Below are 19,235 nucleotides of genomic sequence, written 5' to 3' on the forward strand. Positions count from 1 at the left end.
AGGCTTCTCAGGAGTGGTCCCTGCCAGGAAGCCTGCAGCCAAATCTCTCCACTAGGAAGTCGGCTTTTGTCCAAAGTACCACGGAACACTTTTCTCAGAAAGTTTCTTATTTTCCTTTTTAAGGAACTCAGAGTCGCCTAGAGATGAGATTTTCTGTGTAATCATCACTATTGCAAAAGCAGTAACTATTTCAAGTCCTTTTATCTGCAGGGCAGGGAAAGTGAGTCACAGATGCTTGTCTGGGTCCTCCATGCGTGGCCAGGCCCCTGTCGGCCCCCTGTGCTCAGCGCGTGTTCGGCTGCCATGTGGCCACCACACCAGGTCAAGTGGCCAAAATCCAGGGCAGGCTCTCAAAGCCGATGGGCTTTCATCGTTACAGGGCATGTTCCCCGTTTTATTTGTTGTGGCACAAATCCAGTTAATGTAGTCACATCTTCCCCTGTTCACCTTCAAATGACAGTTAACTGGGGGTCCACTGTGTGTCGGGCAGTGGTCTTGGCATGAGTGGCAAACTCGGGAATTGTCATCAGGTGCCTCTGTGTGGGAGGCTGAGAGGAAGGTGACAGCGTGTGTGTGTGCGTGTTGGTCCCTGCTTCCCCATTCACGTGGGGGGTTTGGGGGGATAGGGAGGTGCTGGGAGCAGTGGGGGTCGGACTGACCATTTCCTTTCTCTAACTTCATTTCCTGTCCTTTTAATCCTGGGTCACAGCCCTAATACCATGATTTCCCGCTGAGGTTTGGCAAGACCAGAGGTTCCCAATTATTTCAGAGTTTTGAAAAATTCTCCAAAGAAAATGCACTTTAGTTGCGGGGCGGTGGGGGGGGGGAGGGGTGGGGGGGTGAAGGGGAGGGGACAGGCTGGGAAAGCAAAAAGAGCTGTCAGAAGCTTGCCACCATGGGTCATTGCCAGGCCCAGAGGAAATCAGGAGAGCCACTTCTAGGCCCAGAGCTTCCACTTCCCTCCCTGGGGAGCTGAAAGCTGAGAGATGGGGTTGGTGTCGGGCGATGCAGAGCAACACCCCCCCCCGCCCCCCCCCCCCCCCCGCCACGCCGCCTCGACCTCCCACCTGGAGTGGAGGTGGTGGGAGGAGCCGGCGGCCCGGCCTGGGCAGGAGGGGGCTCTCCTGGTGGGGGGGAGGGGGAAGGGAGGGGGGAGCCGCAGTACCTGGCTCGGCGGCCCCGGGGCAGCGCAGGTACAGCCTCGGCGTCACTAGCGCCTCAGCGGCGGGAGCGCAGCGTAAGTGGAGAGAACGCGGCGGGGAGGCCGCCGGGATGCTGGGCCGTGGGGCGCTGTCCCCTCGCCCCTGCCCCGGGTTCCCCTCAGCCCTGCCCGCGGCCTCCTCAGCCTGGGACCCTCGAGCCCCGCGGCGGCCAGGAGACACCGAGGGAGGGCACCTGGGGGCCCCGGAGGGCCGGGAACGGTCGGGAGTGGGCCCAGAGCTCGGGGACTGTCCCCGCCCAGGTCCTCTGTGTCCCTTGCCCGGTCCTTCCAGGCCCCGGGACCCGGGCACAGCAGCCTCGGGGTCTCAGGCCGCCTTTAGGCCCTTGGGGGAAGGGGGTCCTCTGGGCGCCCAGGGATCTGGGGGCTCAGAATAGGGAGTGGCCCACTGGTCCGAGGCAGGGACTGTCCCTGCTGGGGTCTTGCAGAACCCTAGCGTCAGGGCGACCTGAGGTGTGTGGGCCGGGCTCGCCCACTGCAAGTGTCTTTTTGGTTTTGGGAACTTTCCACGTTTATTTATTACCCGCGGGAGCTGAAAACGGGGGCGGGGAGGAAGAGAGTGTCCCATCTCTGGCCCTCGCCCTCCCCACCCTGCCCTTGTCTCTGTCCTGCCTGCGCTAGGAAGGGGACCTGCCAGTTGAAACCTATTTTTGCCTTGGGGTTTAAAATGACAATAATAAACAACACTGATTAACCCAAGGATATTTTGGCTAATTGCACATAGCAGGCCAAGGTGTGTCACAGGAACACGTACTAATGTTTCCAAGAAACGGACCTGTGCTTGAAACTACCTCTGTTGAGAGACAAAGAATCACTTTTAAAGTAATAGGAAAGTGACCAGACCCGGGTTCTGCCAGGGCCTTCCTGACTTTCTCTTTCCCACCTTCCATACAGTTTGGTTCATTACAGGGAAACTATATTAGGATTTTATCATTGAGGGAGAAAAGGACCCAAAGCGAATTTTCCTCTTTCTTAGAGGGCTGTGTGTTAGGTCCACTCTAACCTGTCACAATGGGGAAAGTGCTTGCTAAGAATCCTTGCTTGTCAAGGATTCTGACATGAAGATTTGGGTCCCAGATCTCAATTCCCAAATCATTATTATTAACATATATTATTACTATTAAACGTTATTATTAACATAAAATATAAATATGTTAGCACAGGATTTTAGAAGACTTATCAGAATCTGAAAACAGTGGTTATTCTGGGATGTGAGATTAGGAATGATTTCAATCCTAGCATATATTTACATTTATATGTACTGAGTCTACTACTGTCCTAGAGGGGGGTTACAACAGGGTGCAAAAAAAAAAAAAGCCTTGTCCTCAAGCAGCTTAGACTCCAGATAAGCAGAATTTAGTCAGATAAATACACTGATGAATTTATAACTATAAAAGGACTCTAAAGAAGGGGGTTGGGGGGCTGGTCAGCGAAGGCTTCCCTAAAAAAGTGAACTTGAGCTGAGATGGGAAGGAAGCATGAATAGAGCTTACCTAAGCAGAGGGGGGTGGAGTGGGGATGGGGTGGTGGAGAGAGCCTTCCAGGTAGGGAATAGTATGTGCCAAGGCCCTGTGGTACAAGAGAAATTGCAATCTGTGTAGCTGAAGAGCACAAAGTGGAAAGGAAGGCTGGATGGAGAAGGAGGCTGGGGAGGTAGGCAGGGCCAGACTATATTTAGCACTTATAGACCATGTGAAGGAGCTTCATTTTTTTTTTTTTTTTTTTTTTTTTTTGCGGTATGCGGGCCTCTCACTGTTGTGGCCTCCCCCGTTGCGGAGCACAGGCTCCGGACGCGCAGGCTCCGGACGCGCAGGCTCAGCGGCCATGGCTCACGGGCCCAGCCGCTCCGCGGCATATGGGATCCTCCCAGACCGGGGCACGAACCCGTATCCCCTGCATCGGCAGGCGGACTCTCAACCACTTGCGCCACCAGGGAGGCCCAAGGAGCTTCATTTTTGTTCTAGGAGCAGAAAAAAGGCATTAGAGGGTGGAGGGTGACCAGATTTGTGTTTTGAAAAGTTTACTGTGGCTGCCTAGAGGAGAACTGATGAGGGGACAAGAGACCAGTGGATTTGGGGAAGAGGAGAGGGAGCTGTTCTTTGCTGCAGAGCAAGTGAAATATGCCAGTGACTTGGACGTGCGTGGTGGCAGAGATTAGAGAAGCAAATGCATCTGAGAGATATTTAGGTTGTAAAACTGACAAAACTAGGTGATTGACACCAAGGGGAATTAAGAGGATTTTTGTATTACTTTTAAAATAAAACAAAAAATAAAAATGGTCTATCTGAAAATGAAGCTTTTCAGAATTAGAAAAAAAAAAGTTTGTATAGGAAAATTTAACCAGGATGTAAGCTGTTGAATTAGCATCACAAAGCAGGTCGGCAAATCCCCGGGCTGTTCTTGAAACCAAGCAGGACCCTGTGGTGCTCTTGGGCACGGAAGCCTTTCTGTGTCCCCCTTTTCTTGTTTGTAGGGAACAGACTCCAGCCTCCATGACCATCCCTCAGTTCCAAAGGGCAGATTTGAACAGTTGCCAATCAGGGACTGGAGGGAATGCAGAGACAAGGGAGGAACAGCCAAGAAACAATAGTGCGGCCTTGGGGCAGGGTCCTGGTTCGCCTCAAGGGATACACATGACAATATCTTTAAGCTCTTTATGGAACTAAAACCCCCAACAAATGGAAGATGTCAGCACTCTTCAGTCCAGAGAAGCTTTTCAAGAAGACCACATGAGGCCAGATTAAAGGAACCACAGAAGCTCATCAGATTACCTGAGGCCAGATTAAAGGAGTACAGGCCCTGCACACACCCTAATCTTATCAGCACCCCCATCCTTGAACTATAGCTATAAAACTCCTCACCAAATCCTCCCGGGTTGGGACATATAGTTTGTGAGGGGCACGAGCCCACTGTGTCCCCCTTTGCCTGGCAAAGCAATAAAGCCATTCTTTTCTACTTCATCCAAAACTCTGTCTCCGAGATTTGGCACTGGCGCACACATACCGAGTTTTCGGCATCATTCTGAGACCAGACGATACCAGGACTTTAAGTCACTCTTGGTCTCATCTCTACTAGGAATGTTCTGGAATTTTAAAGTTTTGTCGTGGGCCTCTATTGTACAGACTGCTGTGGCTCCCCCAACCCATCCCCAAATCCATTTGCCCAGTCCTTCTAGTACTAGAATTTGGGGCAGGACCTGAGGCTGCCCAAAGGAAAGACTAGGTTTCCCATCACCCTTGTGGTTGGCAGGGACACATGACAAGTTCTCTCTAAAGCAACACATGCGAAGGTGTCATGTACTGGCTTGTGAGAACCTTTCTCTCTTCTTTGTTCCTTTTGCCACCCTGCTGCCTGGAATACGGGTGCCACCAGCTTGGACCACAGGTTGAGGCCACACAGGACAGAGCAAGAAGATGCAAGGAGCTTGGGTCCCTTCCCCTTTGAAGTGCTGCTCCAGCCCAGACCACTGCCTGGACTTCCCATGAAAGAAAAACACTCCTCTTTTTCATTTTCTGTCACTTGTGGCCAAACCCATTTCTTACTGATATAACCATCAAACATTTGCCTGAAAGTCTGTTAGGACAGAAAACGGGAAGGGACTCTTACCCTTGAAGAAGCTGTGAAGACATGTCTCTCTCTCTCTCTCTCTCTCTCTCTCTCTCTCTCTCTATATATATATATATATATATATATATATGTATGTATGTATTTGTTTGTTTTGACTACAGCCTAAATCAGATTTTTAAATATGATGACATGGGCTTCCCTGGTGGCGCAGTGGTTGAGAGTCTGCCTGCCGATGCAGGGGACGCGGGTTCGTGCCCCGGTCCGGGAAGATCCCACATGCCGCAGGGCGGCTGGGCCCGTGAGCCATGGCCGCTGAGCCTGTGCGTCCGGAGCCTGTGCTCCGCAACGGGAGAGGCCACAACAGTGAGAGGCCCGCATACCGCAAAAAAAAAAAAGTGATGACATGGCTCTCAACTGGAAGCGAATGGCCTAAGAACACTCATTTTAAAGGAGAAAGTGAGAACCCCCTAGCTGCTGGGTGCAAATGTCAGTGGAGATTTACCCAGGCTGCTGTTTTCATTAGGGCTGTATTTGTTTTTGTGTTCAGATTTTAAAATTGCGTGGTGGTCTGCCCCAACCCTATTTCCCCCTTAAATCCTGTTATTTATTTATGTGCCGTATGACAGAAAGTGGGGTCCTTTAAGAACATGTGCATTGCATTATAGCAGAAGTGCCTGCACGTGCCTCGGAGGGCACAAAACGAAGCTGCTACCAAGGTGCAGAGTGTGTGTGGATTGCTTGATTGGAGGGAGGGGTGGGAAGGCAGGAGACAGCCCTGGGTCATCCCCATTCCAGGTGTAGATAAGGAAGAAGTAATTAGCAGGTCCCGGCATGCATCCAGCTATCTACACAGGCAGCGCTCCTGTTGCAGGGGGCCTGGTAGGATAACACAAGACTTCCCAAGCCCAGTGCCCAGTGGGGCCAGCTACACCTCACCCAGGCCTGCCTGGATTCTGGCCATCAGAACCCAACTCTGCAACGTGGGTGGAAGGAAGAGGGAGAAAACATGCCTGATCCAAACTGTCTGGCTCCACAGTCCAAGATTTTATCAGATGCCCCCAAGGCAGAAAGGCTGTGGATCATGTTGACAAACCTGGTGAGTAAACTTCAGAGACGATACAAGGTTCCTAAGTTTTCTTTCCAAGAACAGAATTTGACCTCACCTATCAGAGTGCCCATGCACTAAAGAGTGACCTTTGGGAATCATGGACAGAATGCATGAAAGCCAGGGGGTCACAAGGCTTCTCAGGGACCCGAGTGGCTTCATTGGTTACACATTACCTTGGGTAGACCACTCTTTTTTTTTTCAAACTGTGGTAAAAATCCTATAACAAAAATTTGCTTTTTTAGGTGTACAGTTCAGTAGTGCTAAGTATATTCACTGTTGTACAACCAGTCTCCAGAACTTTTTCATCTTGCTAAACTAAGGCTCTATATCCATTAAACAATAATTCCCCCCAGCTCTGGCAACCTCTGTTTTACTTTTTGTTTCTATGAACCTGACTACTTTAGTTGTTTCATATAAGTGGAATCGTCGAGTATTTGTCCTTTTGACTGTCTTATTTCACTTAGCATAATGTCATCCAGGCTCATCCATGTCATGAGCAAGGATGTGGAGAAACTGGAACCATTGTATGTTGCCAGTGGGAATGTAAAATGGTGCAACTGCTGTGCAAAGCAGTTTGGTGATTCCTTAAGAAGTTAAACAGAATTACCATATGATCAGCAATTCTACTCCTAGATATATTTTAATTCCAAAAGAATAAAAAAAGAAACTGGCACTCAAGCAAATATATGTATATGCATATTCATAACAACGCTATTCACAATAGCCAAAAGGTGGAAACAGCCCACACGTCCACCAATGGATGATTGGATAAACATTATTGTGATATATACACACAACAGATTACACAGATCTAAAAAGAAATTAAGTCCTGACACAAGCTACATGAACCTCAAAAATATTATGCTAGGTGAAAGAAGCCAGGCACAAAAAGGTCACATACTGTATGATTCTATTTATATGAGAAATCCAGAAAAGGTAAATCCATAGAGACTGAAAGCAAATTGGTGGTTGCCAGGGGCTGGGGGGAGAGGGGAATGGGGAGTGACTACTTAATGGGTGTGGGGTTTCCTTTGCAGGTGATGCAGATGTTTTGGAACTAGATAGAGTGGTGATTATATAACACTGTGAAGGTACTAAAGGCCACCGAACTGTACACTTTAAAAAGGTTAATTTTATGTGAATTTCTCCCTAGTAAAAGCAAGGGAATAAATGCTGGAATACTCTAGAATAGTATGCTACTTTGCCCATCTCTTTCTGACTCTGGGGTTAGTGACCTTACGTTAATAGTGTTAAAGGATAATTTTCAAGATAAAAGGTGAAAATTATGACTTTTTTCCTTCCAGTTTTATTGAGATGTAATTGACAACATTGTTTGAATTTAAGGTGTACAGCATAATGGTTTGACTCTCGTACATCATGAAATGATTTAGTGAACATCCATCATCTCCTATAGATACAAAATAAAAGAAAAAAATTTTCCTTGTGATAAGGATGCTTAGGATTTACTCTTTTTTTTTTTTTTTGTGGTACGTGGGCCTCTCCCTGCTGTGGCCTCTCCCGTTGCGGAGCACAGGCTCTGGACGCGCAGGCTCAGCGGCCATGGCTCACAGGCCCAGCCGCTCCGCGGCATGTGGGATCTTCCCAGACCAAGGCACGGACCCATGTCCCCTGCATCGGCAGGCGGACTCTCAACCACTGTGCCAGCAGGGAAGCCCCGGTAGTTCTATTTTTAATTTTTTAAGGAACTGCCATACTGTTTTCCATAGTGGCTGGGCCAGTTTACACTTCCACCAGCAGTGCGAGGGTCCCTTTTTCCCCACATCCTCATCAATACTTATTTTTTGTCCTTTTGATAACAGCCACTCTGAAAGATGTGAGGTGATATCTCATCGTGGTTTTGATTTGCATTTCCCTGATGATTAGTAATACTGAGTATCTTTTCACGTGCCTGTTGGCCATCTGTATGTCTTTGGAAAAATGTCTATTCGGATCCTCTGCCCATTTTTAAATTGGGTTGCTTGGATTTTTTTGATGTTGAGTTGTGTGAGTTCCAGCATCAGTTACCTACAACTTGCAGAATTGTAGGTTCAAAGGTAGTACAAAGGGGCTTCCCGGGTGGCGCGGTGGTTGGGAGTCCGCCTGCCGATGCAGGGGACACGGGTTCGTGCCCCGGTCCGGGAAGATCCCACATGCCGCGGAGCGGCTGGGCTCGTGAGCCATGGCTGCTGAGCCTGCGCGTCCGGAGCCTGTGCTCCGCAACGGGAGAGGCCACAGCAGGGAGAGGCCCACATACCGCAGAAAAAAAAAAAAAAAGGTAGTACAAGGGCAGAGCGCTGTGCCAGGGGGAAGTGTGCTGTAAACAATGCGCGACTTTCCCCTGAAGCGCACACTTTTCCCTACAGTCAGTTGACAAGATCCTCAGTGGGAGCATCACCGATATCAGCACCGGCTGTAAACCAAGGCCCCCGCCGCCTCCAGTTGGTCGGTTGTTGAACGGTTACAGCATCCCACAGGATCTAGTGCTACGTGACGCCCCAGGACCAGAGAATACATTTTACGTGTCCAGCCTGGGGTCTTAAGGAACATATTACGGAAGCCAGAAGCCCAGTGGGTATTGCCGGGCCACGCAAGTTCTCCTTGAAGCCAAGCCCTGCAAGCATCCGCCCCCGCTCTTGAAGCCCCCGGAACCAGAGTTCCTCTAGGTCTCCTAGGTCTGCAGCAGCCGCCTTACCTGGGAGCTTGTGAAAAATACAGGCTCACAGACTCTCAGACTCCACCCAAGACCCGCTCAATCAGAACTTGCATTTTTTTTTTTTTTTTTTTTTTTTGCGGTATGCGGACCTCTCACTGTTGTGGCCTCTCCCGTTGCGGAGCACAGGCTCCAGACGTGCAGGCTCAGCGGCCATGGCTCACGGGCCCAGCCGCTCCGCGGCATGTGGGATCTCCCCGGACCGGGGCACGAACCCGTGTCCCCTGCATCGGCAGGCGGACTCTCAACCACTGCGCCACCAGGGAAGCCCCAGAACCTGCATTTTAACAAGAACCCCGGGTGGTCCCGGCTCTCAAGAAAGTCAGAAGCACTGCTCTGCGCTTTTCCTGAACGTGGCATCGGCGACTCCCCGTGGACACCCAGCCCCGAGGTCTCCCGGATCTGTGCCCAGCCAGGGCGGACTCACCCCCAGGGCTGACACAGTGTCCCCAGTGCTCTCCTCGTCACTCATGTCACTCATCATGGCGCTGGCTGGTTAACTTCAGACAGCACCTGCCCTCCGACGCCCGAGGCTCCCCGTCTGCTTTTCCTCCTGGGGTGGTGGTGCCGAGACAGGGAAGAGACAAACGCTGTCTGCTGGTATTTGAGAGAAGATCTCCCAGATGCAACGGGTCCAGGCAAATCCAGCGATTCGCTGGGTGCCGGGGAGAAGAGAAGCTGCAGAAAATGTTAGCGAAAGGGAGAGCCTGCTCCCATCTCTGACTTAATGGTCATGGGAAATTCCCCAGATGCTTGTCAAATAGGGACTGCCCGATAAGAGTAGGTGTGAGATTGTTCCGTCTGGAGCTGGGCCTGGGGCACTGGAAACAGAGGGGAGGATCCAGCTGTGGGGGAGGGGCAGGAAGTAGTCGACCCTTCAGGGGGTCTTAGGTAACACAAGAAAAGCTAACGGAGAATAATGACAGCTGCGTCTTGTAGAGCTTTCCTCTGGCTCAGTCCTTGTACTAAGCACTGGGTCTCATGTTAGTTTCATTAATATCTCCTTTTTAGATGAAATCAAGACTAAGAGAGATCACAATTCTTTGCCCAGAGTGACACCATTAGGAATGGCAGAGGCCTGGTTGACCCAGTTTCTCTCCTTCCAGACCCTCTTTGTTCACACACCTGTCTCTCCTGACCCCCTTTCTTGGACCATGGTTTGTCTGCCAAGACATGGCTGGGTGAAGATGTGGCTGCCCTCATCAGCATCACTTTACTACTCCCAGGAGACTGGCCCAGAAAGATATAAGTTGCAAGTGTCATCTGGAAAAAAATAAGAGCTCAACGTAAGAGCTGTGAGTTGAGTTTTATTCAGTATCTTACTGATGACTATGGCCCAGGATACAGCCTCTCAGAGAGCTCTGAGAAACTGCTCTGAAAGAGGTATTGGAGGAGCATATATATGAAATTTTTTGACTGGGAAATACATGTAGTCAAGCCTACATCTTGTTAAAAGATTAATGCTAATCACAGAAAACAGATATCTCCAGTTAATGATTTTAGTGCTTTGCTATGCATGGGAAGGTGCATAGAATCTGGGGTCATCAAAATTCTTTCTTAGACATGCATCTTAACTATCTAGGGCCCCATGTGCCCAAAACACAGAGTACTTCATCCTGAATTCCTTTCAGGGTATGCTATAGGTCAGGGGCTAATGACTTCTTCCTTGTAGAACTGGAATTGTGGGCAACATTTTTTTTGTTTCCACAAGTAACTTCTACTTCCCTCCAAGAACTTTTAAGAAACGATGCATTCTTTAACAGAAAGCATCGTGACAGTTTACACCCCAAACTCTTTAAATTCTTCACCTCCAGATGCTTACCCCACTATGCCCACGGATGCAAAACTGGGATGTCATGACCCTCGCCCAATCCCCAGCACATTAAAAGGCCCACCTTAAACCACACTTCAAAAACGCCACTAAAGGGAACTTCCTGGTGGTCCAGGTGTTAGGAGTCCATGCTTCCATCGCAGGGGGCACAGGTCTGATCCCTGGTTGGGGAACTAAGATCCTGCCAGCTGTGCTGTGCGGCAAAAAAAAAAAAAAAAAAAAAAATCGCTAAATATCCCACTAAATGTCCCTCCCACTCTGAGACCCTATTAAGGCCCTGTTGGGAGTGCTTTTCCTTATCCTGCAAGCAGTGCACGGCTTAGTCTTATCAACAGGCTGGGCTGACTCTATGGGAGGCCTGCAACCTGTGCGATCACTAGGGCCTCTGCTGAGAAGGGTGACCTCCTTTGGCCCCAAATGTAATGAGCTCAGTAAACATTAGCTGTTAGCTACTATCAATGTCCTGACCCCATAACACCAGGCAAACCTTTTCTTCATGGAGCCTGGATTCTGCTCCAATAAGTGATTCTGAGTTTTGGGGGGTTTTTTGGTGGGGGAACCCACATGCTTCATTCAGAAAGTCATCTAGGGACTTCCCTGGTGGCGCAGAGGTTAAGAATCCTCCTGCCAATGCAGGGAAGATGGGTTCAAGCCCTGGTCCGGGAAGATCACACATGTCGTGGAGCAACTGAGCCCGTGCGCCACAACTACCGAGCCTGTGCTCTAGAGCCCACGAGCCACAACTACTGAAGCCCGCGTGCCTAGAGCCTGTGCTCCACAACAAGAGAAGCCACCACAATGAGAAGCCCGTGCACCGCAACGAAGAGTAGCCCCCGCTTGCCGCAACTGGAGAAAAGCCTGTGTGCAGCAACGAAGACCCAACGCAGCCAAAACCAACCAACCAAATAAATAAATAAATATATTTAAAAAAAAAAGTCATTTACCTCTTCCCCCCCAAACTTCTAACTTTTTGGATGTGAAAGGCTTAAGCCCCACATGCATGCTGGGCTGACCCTAGCATCTCACTCTGTGCCCAGAACTGGGCAGGCTCTGGGGAAACAGGCCAGGTAGAGTGGTCCCTGCAACTTCTGGTCTCTATGGACACCATGGCATCTCAGAGGTCTGCTTAGAAGGCCATGGAGCAGAGGGAGGTGGTCTTCAGGGTGTTTGCTGGCTAAGGGCAGAAGCAGGGAGCCAAGCAAGAAGGGAAAAGAAGGGCTTTCCAGGGAGAGGGAACAGCATGGGACAGTATGGAGCAGCACTGTGATACTGTGATTTATAATCAGAAATATATATTTGGTCTTCATCCCATCCTGGCACATAGATCCTAAAATCTTGGAATTTCCTCAGCATCAAAAGTGTCTTTTTTTTTTTTTTTTTTTTTTTTTTGCGGTACGCGGTCCTCTCAATGCTGTGGCCTCTCCCGTTGCGGAGCACAGGCTCCGGACGCGCAGGCTCAGCGGCCATGGCTCACGGGCCCAGCCGCTCCGCGGCATGTGGGATCTCCCCGGACTGGGGCACGAACCCGTGTCCCCTGCATCGGCAGGCAGACTCTCAACCACTGCGCCACCAGGGAAGCCCCGAGAGTGTCTTTGTTATGTCAACGAGGTGACTTTTGGAAAAGCCCCTAGGTAAGCAAAGAATGGGGCTGGTTGCCAGGGGAACAAATCCTGTGATTAGGGAGTTGGAAATTTCAGTCCTACGCCACCAGCCTCCTGGGAGGAGAGAGGGGCTGGAGGTTGAATAAACCACCAATAGCCAATGATTTAATCAGTCATATAATGAAGCCTCCATAAAAACCCAAAAGGACAGGAAAACACAGAGGTTTGGGGAGAGTAGGACTTGGAGGACATGGAAGCTCCGTGTCCTTTCTGCATACCTTGTCCTGTGCATCTCTGCCATCGGGCTGTTCTTGAATTATGTCCATGGTAATAACCAGTGATCTAATAAGTAAAATGTTGCTCTGACTTTTGTGAGTTAATCTAGCAAATTAATCGAACCCAAAGAGGGGGTCTCCAGTGGGAATCTCCAGTCTACGGTGGTTGGTCAGAAGCACAGGTGAGAACCTGGACTTTCAGTTGGTACCTGAAGTGGGAGACAGTCTGTAGGACTGAGACCTTCACCTGAGGGTGTGGTGCTGTCTCCAGGTAGACAGTGTCAGAGCTGAACCGCAGGACAGCGAGCTGGTCCTATAGCTGGTGTCAGACGATTGCTTGCTGGGGTTGGGAAAAACCACAAGCATCACCAGCATGGAAGTGTGTGCTCTTTGCTGGGGTGAGGAAGGCGGAGGCGACTCCAGAGAGGGGGACAGGTACAGGTCAGAGGAGGCCTGAGAGCTTGGACTGTTCGCTGCCTCCCCTGGAGTCCCTCAGGCCAGGTCGCCTGGCCAGACTGTGCCTTGGGTGGTGCTCAGAGCCTCCCTAAGCAGGACGAGGGGGCTGGTGGGAAGGTCAGGGAAGAGGTGATGGAGGGTCACCGAGGGGAGATGGGGTGGATGGGGAGAGGAACACAGCACCTAATGAGGAGTGGAGAGTCTCAGGAAGGTCTCTCAGCGCCAGCCGGGAAAGGCTTCTTCCATTTTCGCACAGATAAGCATGTAGCACCTGGTTCAAGGTATGGAGATCAAGGCAAGAGAGAGTAGCTAAAACACCCTCCCAAGTGGTTGCCCGGAAGAAACAGGACAGGACACTGCTAATTTTGTATTGTTTAAGTTTGTGTGTGCTGTATCTTTTTGTGTGTGATAATTTTATTATTTTATTATTTTAAATTTCTTTTTAATTTTCATTTTATACTGGAGCATAATTAATTAACAATGTTGTTTAGTTTCAGGTGTACAACAAAGTGATTCAGTTATACATATACATGTATCTATTCTTTTTCAAATTCTTTCCCATTCAGGTTATTAGAGAGTATTGAGCAGAGTTCCTTGCTCTATAGTAGATGCTTGTTGGTTATCTATTTTAAAGACAGCAGTGTGTACATGTCAATCCCAGACTCCCGATCTATCCCTCCCTGCCAAGTTGCATCTTAATAACAAAACTAATATTAAAAAGATGCAAGCCATTTCTAGGGGCTAGTCAATGTATTTTTAAATTAATTAATTATATTAAGACTTTATTTTCGTAGAGCAGTTTTAGGTTTATAGCAAAATTGAAGGGAAGATACAGATTTCCCATGTGCCCCCAGCTCCTACACCTGCACAGCCCTCCCCAGCATCAACACCTCCCACCAGTGGTACCCTGGTCACCTGGGATGAACCTGCACTGACACTTCATTATCACCCGGAGTCCAGAGTTTACATCAGGGCTCACTCTTAGTGTTGGACATGGTGTGTTTGGACAAATGTGTATTGACAAGTATCCATCATCATAGGGTCACACAGAGTGGTTTCACTGCCCTAAAAATCCCCTGTGCTCCACCTCCCTCCCCCCAACCCCTGGCAACCACTGATCTTTTTACTGTCTCCATAGTTCTGCCTTTTCCAGAATGTCCTATAGTTGGAATCGTACAACATGCAGCCTTTTCAGATCGAATTCTTTCACTCAGTAATGCATTTATGTTTCCTCCGTGTCTTTTCGTGGCTTGATGGCTCCTTTCTCTTTAGTGCTGAATAATATTCCTTTGTCTGGATGCACCACAGTTTATTTATCCATTCATCTGCTGAAGGACATCTTAACTACTTCCAAGTTTTAGGCAGTTATGGATAAAGCTGCTCTGAACATCTGTGTGTAGGTTTTTGTGTGGACGTAAGTTTTCCACTCGTTTTGGTAAATACCAAGGGGCGTGACTGCTGGTAAGAGTATGTTTAGTTTTGTAAAAAACTACCCAACTTCATTCCAAAGTGGCTGCACCATTTTGCATTCTCACCAGCAATGAATGAAAGTTCCTGTTCCTCCACATCCTTGTCAGCATTTGGTGTTGTTGATGTTCCGGATCTTGGCCATTCTAATAAGTGGGTAGTGGTATCTCGCTGTTTCAATTTGTGTTAACTGGTGACACATGATGTGGAGCATCTTTTCACATGCTTATTTGCTATCTGTGTATCTTATTTGGTGAGGCAGCTGTTAAGGTCTTTGGCCCATTTCTTAATCGGGTTGTTTGTTTTCTTATTGCTGTGTGTTAAAAGTCCACTGTAGGGCTTCCCTGGTGGCGCAGTGGTTAAGAATCCGCCTGCCAATGCAGGCGACACGGGCTCGAGCCCTGGTCCGGGAAGATCCCACATGCCGCGGAGCAGCTAAGCCCGTGCGCCACAACTACTGAGCCTGCACTCTGGAGCCCATGAGCCGCAACTACTGAGCCTGCGTGCCACAACTACTGAAGGCCGCGTGCCTAGAGCCCGTGCTCCGCAACAAGAGAGGCCACTGGAATGAGAAGCCTGTGCCCTGCAACAAAGAGTGGCCCCCACTCGCCACAACTAGAGAAAGCCCACGTGCAGCAACGAAGACCCAACGCAGCCAAAAATGAATAAATAAAAATTTGAAAAAAAAAAGAGTCCGCTGTATATTTTGGTAACAGTCCTTTATTAGATGTGCATTCCCCCCAATCCCCAGTTTCACTGAAAAATAATAGACACACCTCACTGTATAAGTTCAAGGTGTACAGCGTGATGGCAATTCACATACGTTGTGAAATGATGACAGTAGGTTAGCATCCATCATCTTGTATAGATACACAGATGTGTCTTTTGCAAATATTTTCTTCCAGTCTGTGGCTTGTCCTCTCATTCTCTTGATAGTTGATGTATTTTTAGCTTTACAAAATCCAGGAAGTAGAACAAATAAACAAGGAACGCTTTTGGGAGCAAAGTTCCCAAGATGTAGCAGTTAAAAAAAAAAAAAAAAAGACTTGAAGGCAGGGCTGCAGGGCTGCGAAGTTCTGCACTGAACGAGGCAGCCGGCTCCGATGGCTGGTTTTGGAAGGCTGCTTCCTTCAGAGAAGAGCCTTTGTGCCCCAGCAGTTCCCGGCCACCTGGGAGCCTTAGTTGCCACTGCAGAGGGTCACCGGGTGTAGGGATAGAATCATGCAAGAAGGGAGACATGGTTGGTGGCTCAGTATCTGGAGTGTCACACTCATGAGAGTTTAGCCCTAAGCTGTGGGTCCTTGGAACTTGGCTTTGTTGATCCCCATATGGGACGGGGCCTTGGAATCTGTATTCTAAACACCACCACCCCTGCTCCCCAACCCAGACCAGGCAAACTCAGGAGAAGCTGGCTATACCAACCAGTGGCCACCTACCCGACTGCATTTGCCCACAGAGAAGGACAAAGACTTCACATCAACGGCAGTCGGTTTACCAAATACACAAAAGAAATATAGTTTATTTAATTAAAAATAGCAAGACTTTGGCCTTGATCCAGGCGGTCAGGGTTTGCATTACAATTTTGCATGTGCACAAAACCTCCCGCGATGCCATTATGCCAAGACGGGAAGCCTGCAAAAGTGTTCTTTTCTTGCTGTGGACACAGGCGGAGCTCTCCCTGCATCCTCAACCCCGGGCCAAATCATAATCTTTATTAAAAAACAAACACAGACAGACACAACTCTGAAGCGCAAAGAGGCAGAAAGTGTTCAGTAAACCTGAGGAAAAGACCAAGGTTCAGCAAGTGCCTGAGCAGAGAGGGGCTGGGGGCTGAGACGCAGCCCCTGTTCAGGCCGAGGTCACACAGTTGTGCCCGGGGGGTGAGGGTGGATAAACATTAACTACACTGGCCGAGAGAGAGACCCCACGGGTGCCCAGCCACGTGTAAAAGGAACGCACTTTTGTCTGGCTCTGATCCGAGGCAGGAGACCCTCCTGGGCTTCACGATGGTGCTGTTTGCAATGCTCCGGGCACCAGGACGAGCCCCTCCCCTGCCCGCACGTGTCCGCCACTTGCAGTAACATGTTCACCCGTCTGCAGAGACGGGGTGGGGAGCAGAGGGAGGGACATGGAAATACTCAGCAGCGGCAACTCACAGGTGGAATGAGAACGTGAGGGAGGCCCGGGCACACGGAGATGCTCTTCTCTGAGCCCCGACTCCCTCTGCAGGTGTTTTCCGGCTGCAGCCGGTCTGGGGAAACCCAGGTCTCAGGCCAGTCCTTAGAGGCCATGCCCAGCGGGCATCGATGTTGCACCATCTGAGCCGAGGCCTCTGGGGCCCCCTTCAGAACAAGAGGTATTCGAGCATCATTCCCCCAGGGCCCATACTAACTCAGCCGTGAGTCATCTCCTCTTTTGCAGCAAGCAACTTCCTGAATTTCCGCTCCATTCTAGAAGCTAACGTGAGGCTCTTTACCAGCTAGGCACCCATGATGAGCTGTAATGCCTTTAGGGGACCCCCTGACTCCCCTCACGTGGGCCATTTCTGTAAGGAGACCGCCTTACTGACAAGTAGCCTTCTGTAGGGCAGCCCAGAGCTTTCTCTGAATCCTAAAGGGATGTTCACCTCTTGCTGATTTTCATAAAAACTCCTTTTAAAAAGGGAACCCAAAAGGAGCGTTTTGGACCTAGTTCTGTGGAGGACTATTCCTTTCAGAGTCTCTTCCTGTTACAGATTTTGCTTTTGAGAGTAAAAGAGGAATCAACAGTAGGGTGTGGCTTTGGTTTTAATCCAGAACCCTCTTACAGGTTCAGAAAATCAGTTTTGCAGAGTTCTCATGGGACCCAAGGGAGGGGCACCTATCGGGTTAGTTGTACTTTTCTTCCCCAAGGCCCCACACGCACGGTGACAGTTACACCTCCCATTCTTAGCCAGTGGCTTCTGTGACTGAACAGAGAAATTGTTTTCTGACCTAAGACGAAAGGGTTGGTGGAAGAGTCATAGGTTATAGAGATACGGATGCTTCTTTTAAATCCTTTTTCTTTTAAATCACCCCACGATGCATGCGCCTCTCTCCCCAACCAATCCCCCAAACCTTCACCTTCAGGGAAGAATCAGTATTTGGGTGTTCCCTAACCCTCTGGTCGCCTTTCCTGTACAAAATTAACCTAGGAAGTGAATGAGCCAGATCCTTCCCCGACTCACCCGTTTCCGTCTTTACAAGAACAGACCCAAGCGACAGTGGGGCGTCTGCGGGGACTTCTGCAGTGGCCTCTTCCTGTCCTGTTCCAGCCCTTGCGTTGGAGGAGGGACCTGCATTTTAAGTGCCTGGGGGAGACAGGAGTCTGGATCCTGGCCTCTGCTTGAAACTCAAACACAATCCATACACCAAGGGCTGGCAGCCCGTGGAGAGAATTCGGGAGGCCCCAGGAGACCAGCTGCCCTGCGCAGCTGTGTGCGGCTGCGCTCATGCTGGTCACCAGGGGGGAACCTCCTGGTTCAAGGTAACTGGCCCTTTCGTTGACCAGCAAAGCCATCCGGGAAAAGCCAGGCTCTCAGGGGAATCTCAACGCCCTGACAAACCAGGAGTCTGCTCCGTGATACCTCAGTGGGGGCCACGTCGCTGGTACCCCCTGACATTTTCTTGAGGATGGGTGCCCAGTGTATATATATCTCTTTGTGCTTTTCCCACGGGTGTGGGTCCCTCCAGCTGTAAGCAGTGCTGTGTGGTCACGAGGCCGATGACGCCCGGACCACAAGGCAACCTGGCAGTGATCGGGTTTCCCTGAATCTCAGTGCAGCCCTCATGCCGACGAATTCCCCTGCGTGCAGAAGGATGCGGTGTGAGGGGACGTGCTTGAGGGTCGAGGAGGTAGACGAGCTGAGTTTGCGCTGCTCCCCACGGGGCTCAAGAGCTTCGGCAGCCCAAGGCGGACAGCGCAGCTGACGCCCCGCTCCCTGCAGAGGGGACTCGGCGCCGCCCGCCCCAGGTCGGCAGCACCCACGCACAGAACTAGGAGCGCATCAGCTCAGGTGCTGGAGAGTTCATCCGCGGCCCGCCCGGGCCCCTGAGGCTCGCCCGTCGTGGAGGGCGCGGAGGCCCTGGGGGGCCCACCGGGCTCTCGGCGGCAGCGGAAGGCTGAGGGCAGCAGCCGGAGCAGAGAGCGAGGAGACGAGTCCGGACGGTGCGGGTGCAGAGGACGAACGTGATGCAGTTGGCGCCCCCCTGAAAGGTGTTCCCGATGCCCTGGCAGGGAGAAAGGGAGAGGCGTGAGTGCCAGGGCCGGGGCGGGCCTGAGCAGCACACGCAGGGAGGCCGGGAAGTGCTGGGGACCCAGGACCCGGTCCTCCACCCCTTGAGGCTGGTCTGCGGGGGACCCTGGCCACGTGGGCCTTGGGCTGAGCACCGGGCAGGCCTGGACTTGCAGGCGTGTCCCCGGGTCTTCTGGGCTGGGGAGGACTCAGGGTCAGTCAACTCTCCCGGGGCTACTCCTAGGCCACTGGACAGCAACTCAACACCCCCGGGCTGCCCCCGAGCCACGCTGACCTTCCACCTTCACTCTTCAAGGCTCCCTGTGGGGCAGCGAGCAAGGCGAGGTGGGGTAGAGCCCTCGGCCTGCCTGCCTGCCTGCCTGCAGGGGACAGGGATCTGACCCTGCTGACCCCGCAGTCTGGCCGGGAGCCGCGAGGGCGGGGCGGGGTGGTGGCGGGGCAGACCTACGTGCAGAACCACGAGCACCGGGGTCCGCACTGCCGGGGAGCCACAGAGGGTCAGGACGAACCGCACGGTGCTCCAGACCCGGAGGCAGACGAAGATGAGCGGGATGAGGACCAGCTTCTTATCGGCCGTGGAGGTGCGGCGCTGGAGCTGGTGCGCCCGGGACACGAGGGGCCGGTACTCGGAGAGAGCCTCATGCTGCACAAGGAACACACAAAGCAGACATGAGGCCCTCCCGCCCCCTCCAGCCCCACCACAGGCTGCCCTCCCCCCCGGGACGCGG

The 19,235-nt window shown here is 51.0% G+C and overlaps 1 protein-coding gene across 1 annotated transcript in view; it reads right to left on the minus strand.

The window, feature by feature from the left end:
- Window positions 1-19,235, minus strand: part of SLC2A5 (solute carrier family 2 member 5) — a 61,249-nt gene that overhangs the window by 24,938 nt on the left and 17,076 nt on the right. The window lies entirely within an intron of this gene.

Source organism: Mesoplodon densirostris, chromosome 2 (genome assembly GCF_025265405.1).
Source record: "Mesoplodon densirostris isolate mMesDen1 chromosome 2, mMesDen1 primary haplotype, whole genome shotgun sequence".
NCBI lineage: Eukaryota > Metazoa > Chordata > Mammalia > Artiodactyla > Ziphiidae > Mesoplodon > Mesoplodon densirostris.